General features: G+C 39.8%; 1 long non-coding RNA gene across 1 annotated transcript in view; it reads left to right on the forward strand.

The window, feature by feature from the left end:
- Positions 1–24,385, forward strand: part of LOC135315710 (uncharacterized) — a 187,758-nt gene that overhangs the window by 85,044 nt on the left and 78,329 nt on the right. The window lies entirely within an intron of this gene.

Below are 24,385 nucleotides of genomic sequence, written 5' to 3' on the forward strand. Positions count from 1 at the left end.
CATTCAGTCCCTGATATGTTGCATACACACTGGGATGTGAATGGGCGCTAATGTGAACCTCGCTATCATTCTCTGCAAAGAGCCTGTGGGCTTCTTTTTTTGACCTCCAGAACTAGTCATTGAGTGTTTCTTCTCTCTGCCCACAAAAGATGCTTCTTTTCCCATGGAAAATACTTCTCCAGCCTGTAGGAGTAAGGCAATATTCTAAAAGATTTTTCTGTCATTGCTAATGCTACTTTTTTTCTCGGCATGCTAGATTTGAATTTGCACTGCTAGAAATCTAGCAGTTCAATACAAATGCTATTCAAACATTTTAACAATATTCTGGCTGTGAAAGTTACTTTAATTATCTCTTGTTGTGTCTGCTTTCTTTTTAAAAGGCAAGGTAACATATGCTCCTGCATCCTGACAGTTGTGCTCCTCCCAAAGCAGTAGGAAAACTCAGAGCTTTGAGCCAGGTCCTGCAAAACTTATTGTCCATTTCACGTGTGTTAGAGTTTCCCAAAAAAGAAAAGGTGTATCAGGCAGCATTGTGAAGTCAACGTATGTAAGTTTGAAAGGATTAAGGCATGAAATAATAGTGAAACCAATGGCTTCTTTGCTTCCTTTTCCTATATTTTTACTGATTGACCCATGCAGATTTCTTCTTTTGAGATCTCCAGGTTCAATGGATTTGGGTATTGGCACAGTCCAAAACCACAGAGCTCTACAGTTTACTGTGGTTGATTGGAGGTTGGTTTGAGAAAAACATGTTCTTTCAAGGTTCTTTCAAGGTAAAAGAATGAGGCTTTCACATTTGTTCAAATGTGGGCTCAGAGGGAGAGAGCAAGGTGTCCAGGAGTGCCCAGTGGCTCAGAGTGCAGTACATAGAGCCGAGTCCATGGTCTGAGGTCAGGCGAGTGGCCTAATCAGTGACTGCTCTGAGGTCTGTCTCTTGTTGTTTGGGGTTGGGGCTTGGGGGTTATTTTTATGTTTTGTTTTCTTCGGTTTTACTACAAAGTTTGCTGTGGGCTGAGAATGTTCCTTATGCGTGTGTCATTGAAACAGATAGAGATGTTTCCACAAAAAAAGAAGTATTTTTCCAAGAACTGCCATTTTTTTTAGAGTAGCATTTAATTGGAGAAAATAGGCAGTAATTAAGCATCCTTTTAAGCATCTCAAATCTGTAGATAGTGAATAAAAACAACAAAAGCTGTCACCACTGAGCAGCTGAATGTTGCTTGACATTATCATTTGCTCATATGAGAGATATGTTACAAAGGACGTCTTAACATTTTGAGTCTTTAAATTACCTAACTTGGCTTTGTAGTTTCTGTTATTTTTTCTCTGGATTATTGTAGAATGTGGAGTGAAGATCTCTCTTTTGCTTTCTGCAAATGCTAACTCAAAATGTGTCGTGTTCCTAATCATTTACCTTGGATCACGGGAGGAGAAATCCCAAATGGTAGAGTTTGGGTTTGTAGAAGAGTAATGTGAGGAGCAGGAAGCTAATAAAAGTCTTGTCTGGATTTCAGGAAAGAAGATGGTTTTATCTAAACATTAGACTGCTTCCCCTCTAGGAGATCTCTGGCTTCTCAACAGCACTGACCTCCTCCCAGGCAGCACCCCAGGATGCTCGCCGTTCTGGTAAAACTTCACAGCCATTCTTGGTGCCTGGATCTCAAGTTGCAGCCAACTGGCTGCTCTGCAACTTGAAAGCCAGACCTGCTATCCATGTGTCAAGTAGCATTACAGAAATTGGTTCTTGTCCACCCCTAATACCTTGACTTGTGGCGACGGAAGAGATGTTTCCATGAATCCTGATATTTTGGGACTACACAATGCCTCCTGTAAATTAACTTCATAGAGGGGAGGGACAAGCTGGACAGGCTGCATGGAGATTGGGGTTTTAATGACCTCCTTTAATGGCAGGTTTTTCAGAGTTGTGCTATTGGACTTTTAGAGGGGCTTTGATGGCTGTACATTTAATATTTGTGAATTTGCCTCTGTGGACTGGTGTGCATCTTGGCACATGCAGAAGGCCAGGCCAAGAAAAAGGCCTACCAGCTGTGTGCCAGATGAGAGTAAAATGTGCCTGTCTGTGCAGCCACAGCATGCTGCTAAATCAAATGAGTTTATTAGCATAGTTGGTGAGTAATATTCCTTGTTATGTTTGGGAAGAAATGTCCAGGAGTGATCACTGTGTTTCAGTGGCGTTTTCTGCAAAACATGTGGAAACTGCTTTGTAGTTGAGTTGTTGGTTTGTTTGATGGTGAGCTTTTTTTTTTTTTAATTTCTTTTAAAAATAATTATTTAATATAAAGGGATCTTGAAGACTTTATTTCCAATAAGTTCAGTTAGGAGCGAAAAAGAAAGGTACTTCTTCAAAGCTCCAGATGGGAGCCCCTGCATGAATATTAATGCATGCGTTTTAATGTGTGAGGGATTCTGTGCCTTTTAGGGAATTCACCTTGGCTTTCTTGGGTATCCCTGTGAACTCTTTTTTATTGCCTTAGTGAGAAGTAAAGCTGGTTCATTACAGTGTCTTCCTGAAAAGTGTTATCCATCATCGTATTACTGCTGAAAGGGAAGGAGACATCCTGCTTCCCTAAGAAGACTCCTTTCCCTGTGTTTGAATCACTATTATTAGAAAATTGTTTTTGCAGAGTGTCAGTTTGTTCCGTTTTCACTTTTTGTGAAAAGCGTCTGATAATTTTGAGATTTGTTGAGCATTTTGGGCAAAAAAAATATGATTTAGAGCCAAAAAATACGTAATTTGATAAAATTATGTTGTAAATATTTTTCTAATTGTAATGATTGTAGAATTATGTGCTTCAAAAACTGAAAGTTATCTGACGTGTACAGGACCCTGGGGAAAAAAAGGGAACTTTTTCAGTAAGGCAGATCAGTGGTCCACTTTCTCATGTACCTTTCCAGAGGCAGTCTGCAGATCTCCAGCCCTCCACCAGCTGATGTTGAGGGACAGACCTACACTGAACAAGGGCTTTGTGTTACTCTGTTCAATCAAGGAGCTTGAGTTTAGTGAATTTGTCGCTCTGTTGTTCTGTGGCTGTTTTGTGTATATCTTGTGTTTGTATTACTAATTCAAATCTGTAATTTTTTGCAAGATTTTTTTATTATGCAGTTATGGTTCCTTTGTATTGCCAGCACTAACAGATAGCTTATTTCTTTAATCAGTTATTTGATATGTGAATCTATCTAAATAAAATACATGCTGCATATCTGGTACCTGGTACTGGAAAAACAACTTGTTCCCAGTCTTCCTGACGGTAATAGAAATATTTTAAAGTAAATGTTATCATATGAGTATTGTATTTTTATACATTATAATGGCTTTGTTTTTTGTTTGTTTTGTTTTTTTTTTTTAAATAATAAAAAAAAAACATGCTAAAAAATTCAGGTATCTTTTCTACAGATCTGTGCAGAGGGTCTTCTAAGCACTAGTATGTGTTCCTTGCATCTTTCTATAAAAGTAAAAGCACAAGTATAATGATCAGTTGGAATATCACTAGTTCTTATCCAGAGCATATCATTGCAAAAATAGTGTAGTTCCCCAAGAAGTAAGTGTGAGCTATGTTATGCTTTTGTGACTTTTATTGGAGAGAGTCAAGTTCCACTAGGCTGTATTTCAGAAAAGCAGACAGTTGTAGTCACGGTATTTTGGGATAAGATAGTTCATTTCTGAAAGTCTCTTAAGATTGGTAACCACTCTTGAAATTGTCTTTAAAAGTTTGTTTTTGATAAAATAGTTTCTTCTAAGTTGCATCCAGCTGACAGTTTTTTATATTAATAAAAGTTCTTTAATCCTTCCTGAGTACTGAAGAAAGTTGTCCTGAGAGAGAAAGAAACTGCATACAGTTCAAATAGATTCAGTTAATTTTCTTGTGTGGACTAGCATAAGGAAGCTTCTGGTCTGGGAGTCTATATGATATAGGACCTTCAGTCTACAGGAATGTAATTTAAAGGATGAAGTATAAGTTTACTTCATGGGTGTTGTGGTCATGCTGTAATGTCATCAAATCCATTTGTCAGACCAGTGTTTCTGTGTTGGCAATTGACTACTCGTTCCTACTTTCTCCAGAAGATACTGTGCTCACCAGAGTTAACAAGAAAGGGAACAGTTTTTCTACCATTTTCATGGCCTGATAGACTCAAGCCAGTTCTCTTATCAATAATTTTGATTGAAGCAGAAACTGCTGATCATGTCTGTCTTCACTGTCCTTTTAGGACTTTGACTAAAAACTAGATATTTTATGTAATTGTTTCTGCCTAGCATCTTGTTCGTGGAAAGAAAGGATTATTGTGTCCTGAGAATTGAACTACAAAGGGCAATCTATGATAATGTTTTCAATTTAAAATTTCTGTAAAATGTATTTCTAATATTCCAATGGACTTTTTTTTAAAAAAAGAAATTGAATGAAAGTAACTCAGATGCTCCATAGGATCTCTGAAAAAAATTGTCACTTTTTTTTCCTGAGTCCATGTTATGTAAAGCCATGTTTACATTGCAATCATTTGGCATTCCTCATTTCTCTGATTTCCTCCTCCCTCCTCCATCTGCCCTAACAGTCACAGAATTTCTAAAAGAACACCAAAACCCTTTCAACTGAATTAGATCACAATTTGCAATGTATTGTTGGCAGTTAATCATATGTTTTTATATTCTGTTTCATGGAAATCTTCATGTGAAAAGCTTTTCTGATAATGAGTTGTCTGCAATACCCTATGGTTCTTTGATTCCAGGTCACACTCAGTCATTGCTCTGTCCTCCCATCTCTACAGAATCTTTCTGCTCTATAGAAACGTCTAAAAGCAGAATAATTGTGTCCAAAAGGTTTAATCTTGTTTTGATATCAATATCATGAAGAACTGAAATATGGATCCTTCCATCTTATCCAATAGTACATCTGCTAAGACAAATGACCCACTTATTACATGGATCTAGAAATAATTTAAATCATCTTATTAATAAGCTGAATGTAATTAATAGAAGTAATTGTGTAGCATGAAGTAGTGAACTATCGAATATAAAATTTTAAAGAAACTATAGATCATAGAATCACATAATATCTCGAGTTGAAAGGGACCCATAAGGATCACCCAAATCCCTGTTCCTCGCAGGACTACCTAAAACTAAACTATGTAACTAAAAGCATTGTCCAGACACTCCTTGAACTCTGACAGGCTTGGTGCTGTGGGCAGCCTGTTCCAGTGATCAACCGCCAGTGAAGAACCTTTTCGTCATGTCCAGTCTGAGCTTCCCTGATGCAGCTGCATCCCATTTCCTCATGTCCTACCGACGGTCACCAGAGAATGAAGATCAGCACCACCCCTCCGCTGCCCTCCGTGAGGAATTTGCAGACTGCCATGAGGTCACCCCTCAGCCCTCTCTTCTCCAAGCTGAACAAGCCAAGTGACCCCAGCTGCTCCTCGGAAATCTTGCCCTTTACTAGATTTTACTGTTCATTACGCTATTTTTTTCCAGTAGCAATATCTAGTCTTTCCTCCTAAAATATATATATATATTTTTTTTTTTCAATGTGAGAAATGCAAAATTTGGAGCCCTTTGAAAAAGGTGGTGTTGATATTCTCCTTTCAATTAAGTTTTTTGTGGTTTAATCACTGCGCTGACTTCAGTCCACAGGGAGTTAGAATCCAAAGTGCTCACCTTTCAGGTGATTGCCCAAGCTTTCCACAAGCTTCTAGAGTTGAGTATCCTTACAGATACACATCCCACCCTTTAGACTCGTGAAAGCTGTTGTTCTCATCGCCTGCTTATAGCTTTTCTTCTCAGTGACTTTTTAAGTATTTTACACAAATTGGAAAAGTAACAGCAGGAAACAAGAGAAAACCACCTCAGAATAATGGTTGTGGGCACACTCCTGGGAGATGCAAGATATAGGTTCAAATCCCCTCAATTAATTGTGTGGCTCCCAAACCCCAGATAATTAACTGACTATAAAGCTAAAAAACAAAGCTTTAAAATGTTTCCAATAACAGAGGAAGGTAAACGCCATTTGTGGTTTCAATAGTGATAATATTACCTGAATTTATGAACAGATGATTTAGAGCTCTTTGTGTCTGATACAGTTGGCTCTTTCAGTGATTTTACTGTTTTTCCAACAGGTGACCTAACTTTACAAACTACAAACCTTTTTTTTAAAAAAAACCAAAACATCAAAATGCGTTGAATAACCTTTATCACGAGGTCAGACTGGATGTCGTCTTAGTTACATTCCCTGCAGCTAGGTCCTGTACACTGTGGAGTCCATGGGTGCCCAAAGGTTAATAATTCAGTTCTATTTCCTGCGGTATGTCTTCTTCCAAACTGTTTACCTTGATCACAGTTTTGACATGACAGCTCTTCCTGGGTCCCTGAGTTTGTGGGCAGCTTTACAACAGATCGGTGTGCTGCTTTGAAGCATTTCTTTAAAGTGAGCACCCTAAACAGTGGAAAGGGCGTTGAATCTCAAAATACAGGGTTTAGCAGGATTGTATATTGTAGACATCCAGCATCATAACTCTGAACTCTTTTCAGTACAGGAAAAGCTCAGAGTAAAACCAAATTGAAGTAAGAGGTTTGTAAACAAAACTGCCCCCTACTCCTTTTTTGTCCTGGTCGAGTGAGTCTTTCTTTCAGACTGATTCCCAATATAGCAACATTCAGTAGCTTTCAGGTTGCCAAAACTCTGTACAACCCCTTCTGGATCCCAAGGATGATCTTCCTTTTGACACCCCAGCCACCTGGCTATGGGCTACCAGGTTATTTCAGCAGCCTCCTATTCTCTGCATCTGCTTCAGATTCCCTACAGGCTTTCTTTTCTCACTCTTGGCTTGCTCTCACCTATCCCACTGCAAAAGGGTCCACACAACCCAAGCAGGATCCATCTGAGCCTCTGGGGCAGGAACCTTCTCCCTCTACTGCAGAAGGCTGCACCTGACTGTGTGGGCAGGGAACCCTCCTCTTAGTTGTGGTCTTCCTGCCAGTCCCACAGCCTTCTCTGTCAGGGAATAAAATCTTTTCCTGAAAGCTCATGAGAAGCAAAAGTGAGCTGTCAGTTGAAATGGATACTACCTGTCACAGAGTTTTAAGTCCAACAAGCAGAACACTGTCCGTTTTACTCTTCTTAGCATCTACAGCGTTGTAGTAAACTTGCTGGTTTTCTGAGCTGCAGCCTCAGGAGGGGCTTCAGACACTTCTGGAGGTTCACTGAATTGACACAAGGGTAAACCAGATTTCAAACTAGACAAAAGAAAAGTAAATATAGAATCATAGAGTCATTTAGGTTGGAAAATACTCATGCAGCCCAACTGTAAACCTGACACTGCCAACTCTCCACCACTAAGCCATGTTCCTAAGTGCCATGTCTACACCTCTTTTAAACACCCCCAGGGATGGTAGCTCAACCACTTCCCTGGGCAGCCCGTTCCAATGCTTGAGAACCCTTTTGGTGAAGAAATTTTCCCTAATATCCAATCTGGACTTCCTCTGGCACAATTTGAGACCGTTTCCTCTTGTCCTATCACTTGTTACCTGGGAAAAGAGATCGAAACCCACCTAGCTACAACCTCGTTTCAGGTAGTTTATTTCAGGTGTACATTTCCCACATTCCTGAGCATACTGTAGTATTCTACATTTCACATTAAAGAAGCAGCAGCCAAGTTGGATCTGAACTAATCTAGCACAACTGACAACTGCAGTAAAAAACCCATCTCCTAAATCAGCTTTATCCTTGTTACTGGAGCTTAAAGGCCCCAGCTGAGAAGCCCCAGTGCACTAAAGCCATTGTACAACCACACAGTAGGAGGCAGTTCCTGCCTCAGAAAGCTTGCAGTCGAAATGGATGAAATACTGTTGAGCATAGCACTGTTACTCTCTGATAGAAAGGCTGAATTTAACTGACACAGTTCCTAGCTCAAGGTCAGAGAAGGACTATGACAAAACTGGTAACTGAACCAAGATCTTCTGAGTCTCAGCCTAGTGCCTGAGCCAGAAGACGATTCTTCAAACCATGCAGAACATCACCATTTGTTTTCATATGAAGTGCTCTCTTTCGTGCCCGTGGTTCTCCAGCACCTTTTTGTGTGGCTTTCCATCTCTGCCACAGAGCTTTCCTCCTCTAGGTGCTATTCTGAATCACAACAGCTATTAAAGTAAGCCATGTGCATCTACACCCTCTGTAAGTGATTTTCAAAAGGGAAAGCTTTTGATAACAATAACTTGCACTGACCAGTCCCGTACATTTTCTTCTCTTTAAGGAAAAAAAAAAATCCTGCCTTCCCCTATTCTGTCCTTTTTCTTATTTCCTACAGTCTTACAATGTCAAAGTCTGTGTAAAGATGAAATGCTTGGGGCAAATCTAAAAAACAAAAAGTCAGAAATTCACAGAAATAGTACGTAGTTGTTGTAAATAGATTTTAGGTGTTGCATATATTCAGACAGAGAGCACAGAGTTTACCTTTCTTATTAAGGTGCTAAAAAAGCATAATTGGTGCCAGAATCTGTTTCCGAAATAAAGCTGATGTTATCAGAGAAAAAAATGAGGGCTATTTAATCCTGTCTTCTGTATTCCTTTTTTCCCAAATACAGGGCTTTACTTGCCCTTTCCCTAGGGATAATGAATTCTTGCAAATGTGAGATATACAGTATGAATTCAAGAATAATACAGCACAAAGCTTCTTGAAATCAATACTGAAATTCGCAGTATTATTTCCACTTAAAAACGTGGACAGCTATGAAATATTATTTGCTAATTAAATATTAAATGTCCCATTTCTCTTATAAGGAAGGGACAGATGTTTGTTCAAAACAAGTCTAGTGGCAACTTGCAGAGATAAGAGGACCATCGCTTAAAGAATTCTGGGGGAGGCTGTAGTAATGAGTTTGACTTGTCTGCATGTCTAACAAATATTTATCCTCCTGTCTTATAAATTCTGTAACAGGTTTTCTGCCTAGGAAAGAAAGCCTCAAAAGTGGATATAGGGAATCTTGACAGGGGGAAATTTTATTAAATAAAACAAGAATAAAAGATAATATGCTTCAGTAGTTTCTAGGCTTCTTATTTGTTGTGGGGAGACATGTCTAAAAGCAACATTTTGTGAATTGGAGTGGTCTTGAAAAATGAGATTAACTTTTTATGTTAAAAATGTATTTGTAGGCAAAGCGATTCTTTTCCTACAGTTGATTTAGGAAGACAGGGAAGAGGTTTTCAGTGGTACTTAAAAATGGCTGATCAGCAGCTATGTGTGGTGCTGGAGAAAAGGTGTCAATCCATTAATATCATCGGAAAGAGCTACAAAAAACAGAGGAAGTGTCAGTCATCCTGCTGTCCTCCTCAGCTCTGCCTTGCTAGTGACACTGTTACACCAGGGACAAGGCCCTTCATGGAAACACGATGGTAGCAGGGAGGGGAAGTGGTGCAGTCATCGATCGCACTGACAGGTAAGGGAAGGGCTGATGTATGTGGTATACATATCGATATCGTGCCCAGAAATTTGTTTCTCAAGAAATGTGAAGGTAGAAACCTGGCTCTAGCAAAATTAATCAAGATGGTGTATGGAAATGCACTATGTAGCTGAGGGTGTGGGAAAATCCCGGCTGTGGATTAACCAGAGAGACAGTAAAATGAGACCAGTCAGGAGCTGGTTAGTTCGCCCTTCACAGCAACGATGCACGTACAGACATTTACTTTGTGGATGTGATAATAAAATTAAATTTGATTTTTCTGGTTGTAAACAGAAAAAATCCCATGGCTTTGATGGATTGGATCTCTGCTCTAATCCAGCAGAGTGCCCTGAATTTAGTGAAGGATAGCATTGCCCTTACTGGGTTTTTCTTCTACAATTTTGTAGACCTGCCTGTTGCCCCATGTCCCGCTCACCTCTGGGGAGCAATTGGGAGCCTTTTAGCTTTTCTATTTATTATATTTCTAGCATCCAATCCATAGCATACATGAGCAATCACCTTTCCTGAAGAGCAGTCTTTCATGGTAATCATGATGGTCAATAGTCAGTTACCAACCCATAAACTATGCAGCCCCTTTTATATACAATAAATTCTGAATAATAAGCACATTTCAGAAACACGAAGTCCAGCCATGGAGCTCTCTTAGATAGAAACAAGGACAAAACCTGTTGTATAAATCTATTTCTGTTGACATACCTCCCTGCTGACATGCTGTCCCAAGTGGCTATGATGGGACTACTCAGTTTATTTTTGCTGAATCCCACATGCTGCAGGCTCTGTTCAGCAGGAGGCAGGTGACCGGTCCAGCCCTGTAAATCTAGGGGAAAACGTGGCAACTGGGTTCAGCTGCTTCCCAAAGTAAGCACTGACTGACCTTTCTACGAGGCAACACAAGATTCAGCTCAGTGGCCCAGCAAAATAAGCAATAGTCCTGGATCTCTGCCAGGAGTGGGAGAGACAACGAAAGTGGGATCTTGGTGAAGCGTAGAGAAAACTAGCTATATGCCAATCAGGCATTTTGGCCCCTCAGGCTGTTATCTATTATCCTACCTAAAAGAACACAGAGGAAGTACTTTGTACTCTGTCTCTCTCCACTTCTAATATGAAAGCTTGGTGCATCCTTATTTCATTATTTTCAAAAGGATGAAAGGAAGAAAGAGCTAAACTCTGGTATTTTTAAATTAGTAATAGCTCCAAGAACTTGTTTCATCTGGTCTCTCTACCTCCCTTCCTAGGTACTGTCTGTAAATACGTTGTCCCAAATAAAACATGATATGGTATCAAAGCATATGATTAACAATACCAGAAATAAAGTAAGTCTAAGGACTGGTTAACATTGTTGTTCTCCATCCATGTGATAAAGATTAGTGAGCCGTATTACAGATTTGTAATAAAATGATATTTGCTTTGTTATGTACAAATTAAAAGTCTCCTACACAAGAAAAGGAACTTAGCCAACTTCTCAGCAGTAAGTTCAGATGGACAGTTTGAATTTTGTACACCATTTTTCTAGAACTGAGCACTGTGGTGGTGCCTCAGTGTGAAGTGTCTTATACCAGAGTGTGAACTCTGCAGAAAGCCAGCAGTTGAAAATGGATGCTGCGCCAGCCAGAAGGCCAAGAGAAAAGGTAGTTAATACAATGTACAGCCCTCTGAGGGCTAAACCATGAGAAATCATGAGGAAAAAAGGCAGGGAGGAAGCCTTATATTTCTCAAGGGCTCACTGCCTCACTTAGGGCTCTAGGAAACACCTCTGTCTGCTCAGGTCCACATGCAAGTTACTATATTGCCAGCATGTATTGCCTGCACGGAGATGATTGGTGTTCAGCTCCACTTTTTAAAATACAAACAGGGAAAGAAGGGTGCTGTTCTTAGCACCAAATTTTATGTAAAAGTATGGATGCTTGTCAGATGGATGTTGCAACCAAAGGTCCAGCTGCGCCTCATGGGTACCTCAGCATTTTTCATCAGATGTTAGCTGGTGAGCTAATTTTAAGTTATCTGGTAGCTTGACAACATAAACAAAAATACTGAACCTTCTACTCTTTTTGTGCCATGGTAGGGCTTTATTAGGAGAGATAGCAACTGTGCTCAGGCAGAAGAGATGCTCTCCTCTACTGCTAAAGAACTGACCTTCGCATTTCTGTGCTGGTCATTACGTATCAGTCTACAGTTTCCACTCCTCTCTGTTGCCATTTTTGTTATTAACAGGGTTTCTGTTCTTCCAGCCTTCCTCTATTCCTAAGCAGCAGCTGGTTCAGAATCACCCTCTATTTAAACTTTGGTGCAAAAAGGCTGGTAAGCTGCCTTAAGTGATTTGCTCTTCAGGAGCGGCTGCTGGAGAGCTGTTCTGAAGAAATCAGTAGCAGTCCTACGCCAAGTGTGAAATATCTGCTCTCCTGAATCTAAGCCTACTTAAGTCAAAACATTACCCTCGCTTCTACATCCTACTGTTTGTTGACCATTTTAGTAATATGTTCCCTCCTCCCATGTCTGTCTATCTGGTGCTTTGTTTGCATGCTGCTGTTGTGGGTTGTTGCTGTATATCTGATCTGCGAGTATCAATGAGTTTGTGGCATTTAGGCCACTGGCTGAGTGGTGCCATTCTCAGCACTGTAATTCAAGATCTCAGTGTTTTCATTATGTCTTATTTGAGTAAATGGCTTCTAGTATAGATCATTCACTTTTGACAAGATGAGATAGCAGCTGGAGGAATTATTTAATTTATTTTAACATGAAGTTGAAAAGGAAATAAAAAAGCCTTGTTTCAGCCAATTTCTGAATCCTAAGAGGGCATCAGTAATGTTCGTCCTCATTTTAACAAGAGACTAACAGAATCATCAAAATGTACATTGTCTAGAATGATGTTTCGTGATTACAGAGTACTACAACCTTTCTTCTCAATGTTTTCCTTCTCATTTGCTGAAGGATTTCTTTGCTTCCTAAAACTAGTTTGAAGTTGTGCGAGAAGAAATAGGTGCCTGTGCAAACAGTTTATGTGAAAACAATGGACAATTCACAGAAGGAAGGTTATATGTGGCCTTCAGGGCTGGGACTAGATATCTTGTAGTAATCGAAATCCAGACAGATTATTCATTACTGTGTAGTAAACCAACAAGGGGAATCTTTGTGGAATAAGAGTTTAAAGTGTAAGTTTTGGAGACAGGGCTTATTTCTTCCTATATCTTCTGTGACGCGTCTGCTTGTTTCAGCAGTGCATATATAAGAACATTTATATAATTCGCAACATGACTTTTTCAGGCTTTTGCTAGCAAATGGTCTGTAATGTGCCTCATGCTGGTTTTCCTTTTAAAAATAAAATAAATATTTTGAATTGACTTTGAACTTAACTGTTTTGAGCAAAATGTTACTAGGATATTTAGGACACGGATTTACTGTCTGTGCGTGCTATCTGTAATGACCCAGTAGACCAGAACATCTTCAGAAGAGCTGTCACAATCTATCAAGTCAACGATCTGTGAAATATAAATTCTCTATGGAAGTTGTTATGGCCCATTAAGTAAATAATAATACCTATTTTATAAACTCTATATTAACTTTGTATTTATTACAGAAGATCAAATTGATATGACAAAATAAAAACCAGCCAGAGCCTCCAACTAAAACTTAAACCTCTCTGATAGTGAAAAAACTGTCGTTACATTTTGTCATATTATTTTTATGAATATCTAGTGTAAAATGGTGTGCAATCTGTATAAAATGCCAGAGTACCCAAACAGTCTATTTTCATAGCATGTTCAGCCTAGTTTTGAGAGCAAAGTCCTTGTCTAAGCTGGCTTAGGTAAATTTAAATAGTCTTCAGCTGAGCTGAAGGAGAAACTTCTTGAAATGTGCACAAAATTCCAAAATACAGCAATTAACAAAACTAATTGCTCTGAATTCTCTCTGAGTTCCCTGGAAGGCATTAATTTTGAGAGTTCCATTCCAAGTGCTGTATCAGAACGTTTTGAAATATTTAATGTGTTTTTTCCCCCTGAGGTACAGGGCAGGACTCTGATCCCCATGTTTTATGAAGGAGAATCTGAATCACAAAAGTTAGAATTCACGTCTCCTAATAATAATCATCTAGAAGTTAGGCGCTGGGCCAAATAGACTATAGTCTCAGAAGGAAACATCCCCATTGGCAGGATTCAGCCTAATAGAGGTGTCTGAAGCATATGTTTATGCTTCTGTTGAGAGCTGTGCTTCAGTTGACAAAGCCTCTTGTCTCCAGTCTGTTCCTCCAGGCTGCCTTGCTGGTAAATTGGTTTCTACTTGTGGCTAAGTTTCCTTGGCAAATGGCTTTGCTCTGGAAGGGCTCCAGAGTATGACCCAACACACATTACCAAGGTCAAAATCTAGAGACCCTAAGCCCACAGGAAAGGACTTTAAGCAAACATTACAGTGTATGGAAGATCTAAGGTGTTTGGGGTTGTTCTACCATTGTCCACTGGCAGGTAGAGGTTAGTGTGATGAATGTCACCCGGTATTCTTCTGAAGTAGTACAAGAAGTCTTGAGTACAGCAAACAAGTGAGATGGCTATACTAGGTTGCATGATCTAACTACAGTATTTAAACTTAACATTTTTAACAGTGGTCTATTTTCTTTGGAACATTTTTCCTTTGATGGATTTGTAGACCCCAAGTTTGATTCAGACGTCAGAACCTCATATGCAGGCTCAGATTGGGAGAATCATTAGAGGATTGAACTAAGTTTGAAGCAACCACAGGAAAAGTTAAGGGAAAAGTAGACAAAGCAAACAATAACAGATTACTAGAATCAGCTGGTATTAGCAATGTAAGGTAACTGCCAGATGAATTAGTTGAGTTACTAACAGTACTGGGAAAGCTTAAATTTCTTTGGTACCCAAAGACTGAAGAATGACAAATATGACAACCAGTCTTTCCAGCAGTGTAGGATGCCTCTAAGCTTGATCATTTTCCCAAGCTAACTATGAAAACTATAAACGATGCGTATAAATATGGAAAAACATTACCTACTTGAGAGGACTCATCATGACTTCTTTAAAAGGAAGTTCTGCTTTATAAGGCTCTTGGCCCTCTTTGAAGGGGCTAGCAAACATGCACGAGAATGGATTTATTAATATAGCCTACTTTAACTTTTAAGGGGCTTTTGACAAAGGCTTTTAAGGAAGCCAGGCTGGTATTGGTTAAGATAAATGACCATGGATAAATAATCAGTTAAAGATGGGAATGGCGTCCAGCATAAAATGGTCAGTGGAGTTCTGCATGGGTGTCTGTTGAGACCTGTAGTGGTCAACATATTCATAGAAGACATAGAAAAGGGGATGAGCGATGGTGATGATACAAAGGGTTGTCAGGACAAGGGTAAACTGAAGAACTGCTGGCAGATTTTACAAGACTGAAAGACTGGGCAATAAAATTTCAGATTAAATTCAATGTAAAATATGACTGGATACACTGGAGAAAGATCATCTAGACTCACATATGAAATGGTGGGCTCTGAGCTGACCATTACCATTCAGGAGTGAGGTCTGGGGTTGTAATACCTATAGAAATGTAGGTATTTTTCATGCTGTGTAAATATTTTGTTAGACAGTTAATCCTTTTTGTAGCCTTTTTGTGAATGTATCAGATGGTACTGCCAGTCTGAAAAATAATTCATCACATCTTTCCATCCACAGTGGATAATTACCAGCATGTAACTTGGATTCTGTTTAGAACATGACTGATTACAACTAAAATTGTATAGCATGACTCATCAGTTGATAATTAGATCTCCCCTCATACCGTACCTAAGTCATGTCACCATAATCTATAATGATAAAGGAAAGAATGACTGATTTCATGCTTTTGGCAAGTAAAAGCTACAGTTTTCTAATATAGTCACAATAAGGAAATTGATAGGTTTCTCTTGTATTGACTTGCATCTTTTTACACCTTTCATTCAAAGCATTCTTGCTGTCCTTTAATTGATTTTTTTTCCTAATTTCCCCTTCAAGTTCCTGTCTTACACTCATATTTCCCACCAGCAAAGACAAATGAGAATCAAAAAGGGAGCTGTGGCTTCAGTATGGACAGACTTTTTTTAAAGACTTAAGCGACAGAATGCCAGCAAAACATCCACCGCCAGAAACCACACCGTATTGCAAGTGTTGCACCAAGAGGTGCTACTGCTGTAGGTGCTGTGTTGAAATAGGCTGGTAAATGTTAGGGGTGATGTGTTATCTCAGCAGAGTTTGGATCTAGAGCTTGATTAACCAAAAGTACAAATGAATTTAAATCTCGGGTTTTGGCTTCAAGCACTGATCGTCAGTTTGTATGGTTCTGCATTTGTTTCCAAGAAGTAGGATGGGAACCGTGACCGTAATCCTCTAAGCATTTTGATGCATATTTAACTTAGTACGTTCTTTTAATCTCATTAGCACAATAAAGCATTTCAAGTAATTAAAAGATGAACGTTGATTTCTGTGCAAATTTTGCACGTCATCCAATCTGTATTAGAAGCACTGAAATAGCCAAATGATATTAGTGTGTTGAAATACTCTAGGCAAGAGAAGCAATGAGAATTAAACGGTTGCATACTTATCATCATCAACTTTGTAACATCTGCATGATGTAGTCAATATGCAAATATTTTGTACTCCTGTAAGTATGAAGAAAGATGACCAAGGACATCCCTTTCAATCCTACTTTCCTATGCTTACTAAGAAACAAATGTCATCTGCCCGCATCAGTCTTAATCCTGATCCACATATTGAGTCCAGTGGGTCTGCTTTAAGTAGCGGCTGCAAGCACATGCATGACTGCCTGAAAGAAAGGAGCCTTTGTGTTTGACTATCCAGTTCTCTGATCTGGTTGCAGACTGGAAGGAATATTAAGGATCCTTTTACATCTGACTGATAGCTCAAATGCAGAGTCAGGGGTTTTGAAGGATGAAAAGCTTATTTGCATAACTAACCTTCAACTGTAATCCCAATGCAAACTTAAAAGATGTATCTACACATTAATAATACTTTAATCATTCCCAAATGCAAATCAAGATGCATAATTTTTCCATAAATCAACACTGTTATATACTTTATGAAACTGTATGTTCAATGCTATTCTCTGGAAAAACTAATTAAAATTGTCATTTGATAAATATAATGAATGATAGTATTTCCCATGTAACACATAAAATATTTAGAAACTAAAGCTAGTACAACCAATATATTGAGAAAATCCACAGGTCAGACTTAAGGTTATTCTGTAATGTTGAAAAAAATTCATTCCTTTTATGTAAATGTGAATAATATATGAATAATGTATGCTTGTTATGTAGGCAATGTAAAATTTATCATGTCCTTTAATATTCACTGCTTGGGTTTTAAGTGCTTTGCTTTTGTAAATGATGCAATAGGTAAGTACATCTGTGTCATTTAACAGCCCAAGTGTTTTCTATTTGAACAGAGCTATTGTCGTCTGCAAAGTTTAGAACTGTTTTAAAGACACTCAAGGTTTTGGTTTGGTGGAAATTTAAATCTGGTGATTTGTTTGGGATGCTTTGAAACTTTTATGAAAACCTCCCTAAAGACCCTGACACTTGAAATAATTGAAAGATAACATGTATTCCACTAGTATTAGTGAATTCCTTTGTGTATCTAACACCTACACGGAGTTGTGAAGATCTGTTTGTGTGTTTTCTGAGGTTCCTCCTACTGGTTTAGTGCTTCAGGGCTGCTGCAAGCAGCTTCCTCTGTTCTGGCAGCAAGTCAAGGGCAAAGCAAATTCTTCCTCCCTGGGCTGGTAGTGTGTGTCATACTGGGTATTATTTTAAGACATGTACTGTAGGAAATGGAGACTTTCTGAAGAGGGTAGCAGTTTAAAGGTCTGCAGGTCTGCTGGCTTACGACGTAACAGGTTACTGGTGGAGAGCAGGCCAAATCAGAGTCTAATGTGAAAACTGAATGAGGTGGAAAGCTTATTCTGTGCCAATGCTTTCATCCCAGTAATGAAGGGCCCTAGGGCTAGTCCTTTCTTTGTAACAGCCTTCAAACAGGAATGAATGTATGAAAGCTTGTAGCTGCTTAAACTGGAAACTCACTGGGCTCCCTGTGAACCCCCAGAGACCTGCTACTGCAAGCCCTGGCAGCAAGGTGTGGAGTGGCTCAGCCCCTGCAACAATCCCTTTTTCCCTCCTTTTTTGGAATGAGAAAGGGATCACTTCCTTGAAAGCAAAACACCCTTTTATACATATGCCTTTGGGATCCAGCCTAGGTGAGTAATGGTTGTGAAGTAATGAAGCAGCTTTAGAGTAATTTAAATCTGATTCTGCACACAGAGCTCAGTTCATCTGACATGGGAAATTTAGGCCAGCGTGGACTTTTCCATGAGAAGGGCTCTTTGTTTTTGTTGCTTTGTGGATTCAGCTTTCACCTGCAGATCCTGAAGGGTGTTACAAAAGAAGGAGGCATCACAGTCCCCATGTATGGATGCACATGCAGCTTTAGGAGAGTGAGATGGCTTGTGTGAGGCCAGCATTGCAGGCAGGAATAAAGACCAGTCTCTGCAAACATTTGGATATGGTTCTAAAAGTTGGCTGTGGGACACCTTGCTTCCTTTTGAGTTTTGGTTCTCCTGTAAACATAGAGTTTTGGATGCCAAACAGCTGGGCTATTTGTAGTGCATTAGAAATAAATGGATGCAGTTTATACAAACCCCACAGAATATGTGGACTTTTTTCACAAGTCCTTAAACTTTTGGTGGGTTGCTGTTTAAAGTCACTGACCAGAGTACCATATGAGCTACTTGACAGGAAGAAATCCGGGGGTTCCTTGCAGTTATAAAATCAGTGTAAGACACATGCTGATGCGCTGTCTCACTGAAAAGAGCCCTTGTTAGCTAGCTTTTTTTTCACGCTGAACACAACTGCGTTTTTTGCTTTTAGTCTTGTATTCACATTGCCAGATGGTACTAAAAGGAAAAAGAGGAAATGAATCACTCTCTCTAATAATTTTCATTATTGGCCCTGCCTCTGCATGTCTGCTTCATCTGGATGAACGTTCCTACAGGGAAGCTGGTGATCTCCAAACTATTTCAGACTGATCTCCCCTTCAGACCAGCTTTACCTGTCCTGGATTCCACAAAACTGCTTGTCCAGAGGTCTGCATAGTTCTGCTGCAAAAAAACAATCAATGGCTTAAAATTTTCTCCTGCGTTTTCCTTCTGTGCAAACCCTGATGAGACTTCAGGCTTATTTTAAGCACCTGTCCCTGGTAAAGCCATGCTAAACTTCCTCTGGCTTTAAGTACTGTGAATTCTAAGGCGACGAGTTATTTTCTATACTCAGGCATGGATGGCAGGACACTAGCACCTGAACACTATCACTGAGATACTGAACAGTGTCTCTGTTGTTAGGAAAAATGGCTAACTATTGCTGCATAATAGGAACCATGTTTGATGGCTTTCTTGTATTAAGTTTCCAGTTAGAGTGATGATAAAACTTGCACGTATAAATTAAAGCCAAACAGCTGTCCCTTTGCACCATGTCCTAATTTTCTTGGTGTTATTTTGTTCCTGTTATAAGCGTGGAAATACCAGTGTTGATACTAGGCACAAAATTAAAACAATAACAAAGATCATCTTCACTCCCTAAGCACTGAAGCAATAAAAGTTGCATATCAAGAAGAATTGAATGGACTAGGCTGTACGCATTAACCCAGAAAGCACATCTCATAGCCACTTGTAATAACAACTGGAAAGCTGGAAGCAGAATTCCAAATCAGTATGTGAGACTAATCCCACTCCCCTAGAACTAAGTGGAAGTGTCTTGGGTACGTGAGCTGAAACCTGCATCAGAGCAAAATACAAACCTACCTGAAAAATCCAATCTGTCCTAGTCCATCTTTGTTGCATCACTCTTGCATGATAAAGGTATAAACCCAGTACTTCCTAGGAAGTATTTATTGAGCCTTAAATCCTTGACATCACAGGCCTTTAGACTAAAATGTAGTAGTACCATTTGTGTTTTTTCCCTTCCTTCACAGAATGCAGTCAGTTGGGAAAGGAGCATTTCTCAGTTTACTGTTGCTTGCTGTTATCATTTTACTGGGATCTGGAAGTCTCAGAAAGACTGACTGCAGCCAGCAAGCCATATGTGGTGGCAAGTGTTGCACAGTTGTGTGATTCCTGTTCTAATTAACTTGTGTGTTCTTGTGTGATTCCTGCTTTAATGAGGTTACATGTTCTGAGTAGAAGAAAGAAAACAATGATATCCCCTTTTCACAGGCAGGGACTTCGCACAGGTCAAAGGGCTACATCTGAAATTAGAGCTCTTAAGTCTGGTTGCTTCAAGATGATCCTCCCTACCCGAGTTTTAGCCTCCTGTTAGAGCTGGCAATTTCTCTGATGTCTTAGTTGGTTGCAGCTCCCTGGCTAACAAGGTCAGGCTCCTTTGCAAGCACACCAGGGACAGGGTGTTGTTCAGATTGCTGCGTGCATGGGTCTACCTTCCTATTCCAGCTGAGGCAACTCTGAAGTCATTGCTACAAACGCTTCAGATTGGGTATGTCTAGAGGAAGAGAATGATCTGTGATGTTCGGCAACTTTCTTAACATTTTCTGATACTTGCTATTAAAGCATATTAGGCTCAGTATGTATATGCCTCATTTTTAAAACCCCTTCTCACATGTTCACTCGATAACAGTTTCCAGCATATTGTACTCTTGTGTGCTGTTAATAGCTGTAAATCTTTTAACAGCAGAACTGTCCGCTTCAGTGATAGCCAGGGCATTTGATCAAAGTTTTCTACAGGTGCCTGCTAAAGTCACAGGCCTCCATTAGTAGGCAAGGCACTAGCTTCTGTTCATTTGCTCTTCATGGCCATATACGATGTGCTGTCTTAACCACTGCTCCAGACAAGGTAGGTTGTTTTGAGACTTTTGAAGTGGAGCTGAGCAACTTTGCCAGTTCCGCTGTGGTAGTTTCCTGAGTAGTAGATAAGACGAGACTGAGAGCTCTGTGCTATTCCCGTTATCTCCTCTTGTATCCCTGCTGTGTACTGGCAGTTGTCCGGTTGCATCTGCAGACCTACTGCGAGACTGAATGCAGCTTCTATAATATCTCCTTAGACCACAGTGGCTGACACAGCCCCAGGTCATTTAGCTAAAACATACTGAAAAGCAGGAAAGAGCCAGCGTGTTTTCCAGCTCTGTTTACAAATGTTCCTTGCTCTTTAGGGCTGTTGCCTCCCCCTGCCCCCTCCCCGCCATTCCCCTAATATTTTCATTTGCTTTAAAAACAACAGCTTGGCTTAGTTGCAGTCAGCCACGGTGCGCTAATGTGTGCAAGTGACAAAAAATGCCTACTGTGCTCTTTATTGCATGCATTCTTCTCTGAAAAGGTGAATGCAAGATAGTTTGAATATCATGTGAGATCAGGCACCAAACTCAGAAAAACAGAGCATTTTTTCCTTTCTAAAATTCAAAGGGGAGACAGTTCAGAACACAAGTCTCATGTAAGTGTGGGAGGAGAGAGTGGGAAACGGGCTGGAATTGAATTTAACTGTAGAATGAAGCACTCGAAGTGATCATCCTCTTCTGTTTCTTTTGCCACACCTCGTGGATTTCTGACTTTACAATGATGATTTTAAAGCTGCTGCTGCAAAAGCTGAAACAAGCAGTAGAGAGCAGTACCGAGCTGCTTGTCTCTGAGGGAAATGGTTGCCATAAAGACAACTGGTCCACAGAAGAAGCAGATGTCCAAAATACAATGCTAATGCCCTCTCCTCGGGTTAGAAACTCTTGTGATGGTCTTCCCTTCTGATAACTGTGCATACACGTGAGATGGAGAACTGAGGCAATGGGACAGATTGTTGTCTGTCCCCTCGCACTTCTGGGCTTCTTTCTGTTGGGATGAAACCAGGCTTTACTTTCATCGGATTATTCCTTGGTAAAAGCTTTCAGAGCAGAGCAGAAAGGAGGTGAATCATAAATAGCTAAAAAGGGAGGGACTAGAGTGAGTGAGACGGGTGAAAAAAAGGAAGGTGTATTTTAATTCAAAGGTTAAATTGCCACTTATGAAGCCATATTTTTTTTTGGCCATTTTAATGGAAAGTAATCAACAAACGTCATTAAACTGATGAGGCTGCCTTCTTTAAGATCAAGTGGAAGTGCTGAACAGTGTAATTTTTAAATTTTTTTTTTAACAAGAGTGTTGTTTTTCATTAATGAAATAAAAATCTCCAGGGAAGGAGGCCATACAGAATGAATTATATATTCCAGATTTCATAGAAATGATTTAGTGCTAACATATGCTTTGTGCTTCAGATGGAATAATTAATCTCATGTGATTTAGTTGAAATGGAGTTTGGGACCGCTTCTGCTTTCCAGGGGTGGGAGGAGGGCTGTTCATCAGAAACAATTTTGGTTGTATTTATTTCTTACCTCCCCTTAGCATTTTGTCTCTCTGCATTCCTCCTGTGCTGTATAGCACCACAGATACAGAAAGATGGAAAAGAAGATGCTTGTATTTTGCTTGTCTATATTGCATTTGCTCCACAGATGAACTGTTTCCCATGAGAAATTATTTTGCATAACTCCCTTAACACATACTGCTAAATTCACTGGCTACCTTCCAGTGCTAAAATAGATCTCAGGTTCAAATACGTAGTGAGCCTGGGTTTATATACTGATTGTGTCTGCAGGTTGTATGCTCTGTTAGTGAAAATTTTTCAGTTAATGTTTTTCCTGTAGTGAAAGGGAATAGAAACGTGTGAACTTGTGCCTTGAGAGCTCCAACCTCATCTCTCTATCCTTTACAAGATAGTCAGGGGTTGTTTATTCTTCCCCCCCCCTCCCCCACCCCCCTACCCCCAGCACAAAGAATTCAAGAAGCCAGGTGTGAACTTACCAGTCAGCTTGTTTCGACTCAGTTTATCTGGGTGTTATGTTCTTTACACTCTTGTCTATGTATTAGAGGGGTAGATCCTGTTGAATGCAAATATATATAGAAGTGTCTTCCATGTTTTATTATAAATTTTTATAAGCTACCCTTTTATAAGTTATCAGTTTAGTAGGTAAACTTACACACATTAAGACTCTTTAAGCCTAGAAATGGGTGAAAGGCTAGCTGTGGTAATGACCTCAGCTAGGGCCTTTGGACGTGTTTGGCATGTCAGTATCTCCACTCCTATTACATACTAAAAGAATGGTGCAGCCTCCCTCCTTGTGGAAGTTCTCAAGTCTGCAAGCAGCCCAGAGAACTGATTCACAGAGGCTTGATGCATCCCATTCAGCTCCATAAATAGTATCCAATTCACTCAGGTCTGCTTCTCTGCTATTCCATTAATACCACTCCAGAAGCAGACCCTGTCTGCAGCAAATGAGAAAAACACTTTGTTTTCTTACACTACATGGCATTTCCCTCTTGGCCAGTCTGGTCTGGCTGTTTGGTGACGTCCTTGCTAGATAATGCTCAGGGGCTTAATTAGGTAACATGCCTTCACCTTGCTTTGTACTCATGCGCTCTTTTGGTACTCTGCACTGACAATTACTCAGCTAAATCTGACAACCATAATCTCCAGCATGAAACAAAATACAAGAACTTGTTTTATACAGGTAACACTCAATACCTGCAGAACAAACTATGTGAATTTAGCCCTGGCTTGTATTTAAACTAATAACTTGTCCTGCCGTATTCAGTTTCAGGAGGGTTAATGTCTATTTCCCTAGGATCCACAGACCAGAGCAACAACCACCTGATCCTTAAATGAACCACTGATGTTTATGAACATTACATTCATAAGCTGGGTTTTTATACTATGCATGTACGTAGGGAAATGAGCTACAGAAGAAGCTGCTTGTAGTGCTGCACCTATTTATGTTTGGAAAAATCAATAAGGCTTTACCTAGACACAGTATGATCATGTAACACTCCTGTGAAATGCAGAAGAACTTTCTTGAGCAAAATTAAACAGGAATAAAGGCCAAGCCTCTAAGGAAGATTAACCTCTGCTCCAGGAAAAGACTAGGAGCCTGAGAGCATGCCAATTATAGGTATAGGAGTGTATAAAGAAGCAGGTGGTGTATTCTGAATAAGACCGAGCTGGGAAGCAATATGCAAGTATGGAAAGAATCTGTTGGAAAGAATAAGAGAACTTTATTGAACCGATACTGGAACACTTAGGGTCAATTTTGTTGGTGTTTCTTTTATACAAGGGCTAGGATGTGCTTAATAAACATTATTCTTAGCAATGATTTGTCTCTCTCTCTGACTAGGTTTCTCTGAGCATCCAGCAGCTTGTCTAACAGTGGGGAAGTGTCTCTGCCACACCATAAAAGCTATAGTCATCTGCTCACAGCAGACCTATTCTCTGACTTTACCACTGGACATTTGTTTGGTTTTGGCTCTCTGTCTCTTCTGGTATGAGTTAGAAGCAGTAAAAGATAAAATTACCAAAGTCCTTGTAGCTGTCATTTTGCTTTTAATGCTGTCAGAGGCTGTATTTTGTGAGGCCAGCAGTCTGATCACCTCAGGATCCTGTCTCCATCATTATCCAACCACTGATGAGTAGGACAGATACCACTTCCCTAGTAAACTCTGTCCGGCACTCTATGTTTTGATGCCTTTCTCCCCTGCAAGTATATTTTTGATGAAAGAAAAGAAGTGTCATACTTGAATGCCCCCTACAAACTGCCAACAGCATTTTTCAAGTAATTTGAACAGGGGTTCCATTAACAAGATTAACAAGAGAGACAGCAAAATCCAGCCTCAACTCCATACCCTTCCCCTCTTTTTTTCTGGAGATAGTAGTCCAAGGGAATCTCAGACCTACCACTACCCAACCTACAGTCCCTCTTCCTCTTTGTAACTAATTACAGTATCTTGCATTGATCATCTGAAATGTTTCCATCATCAAAAATCAGGTAAAGACATTTTGAGGGTGTAGTGCACATG

This window comes from Phalacrocorax carbo, chromosome 1, assembly GCF_963921805.1.
Source record: "Phalacrocorax carbo chromosome 1, bPhaCar2.1, whole genome shotgun sequence".
NCBI lineage: Eukaryota > Metazoa > Chordata > Aves > Suliformes > Phalacrocoracidae > Phalacrocorax > Phalacrocorax carbo.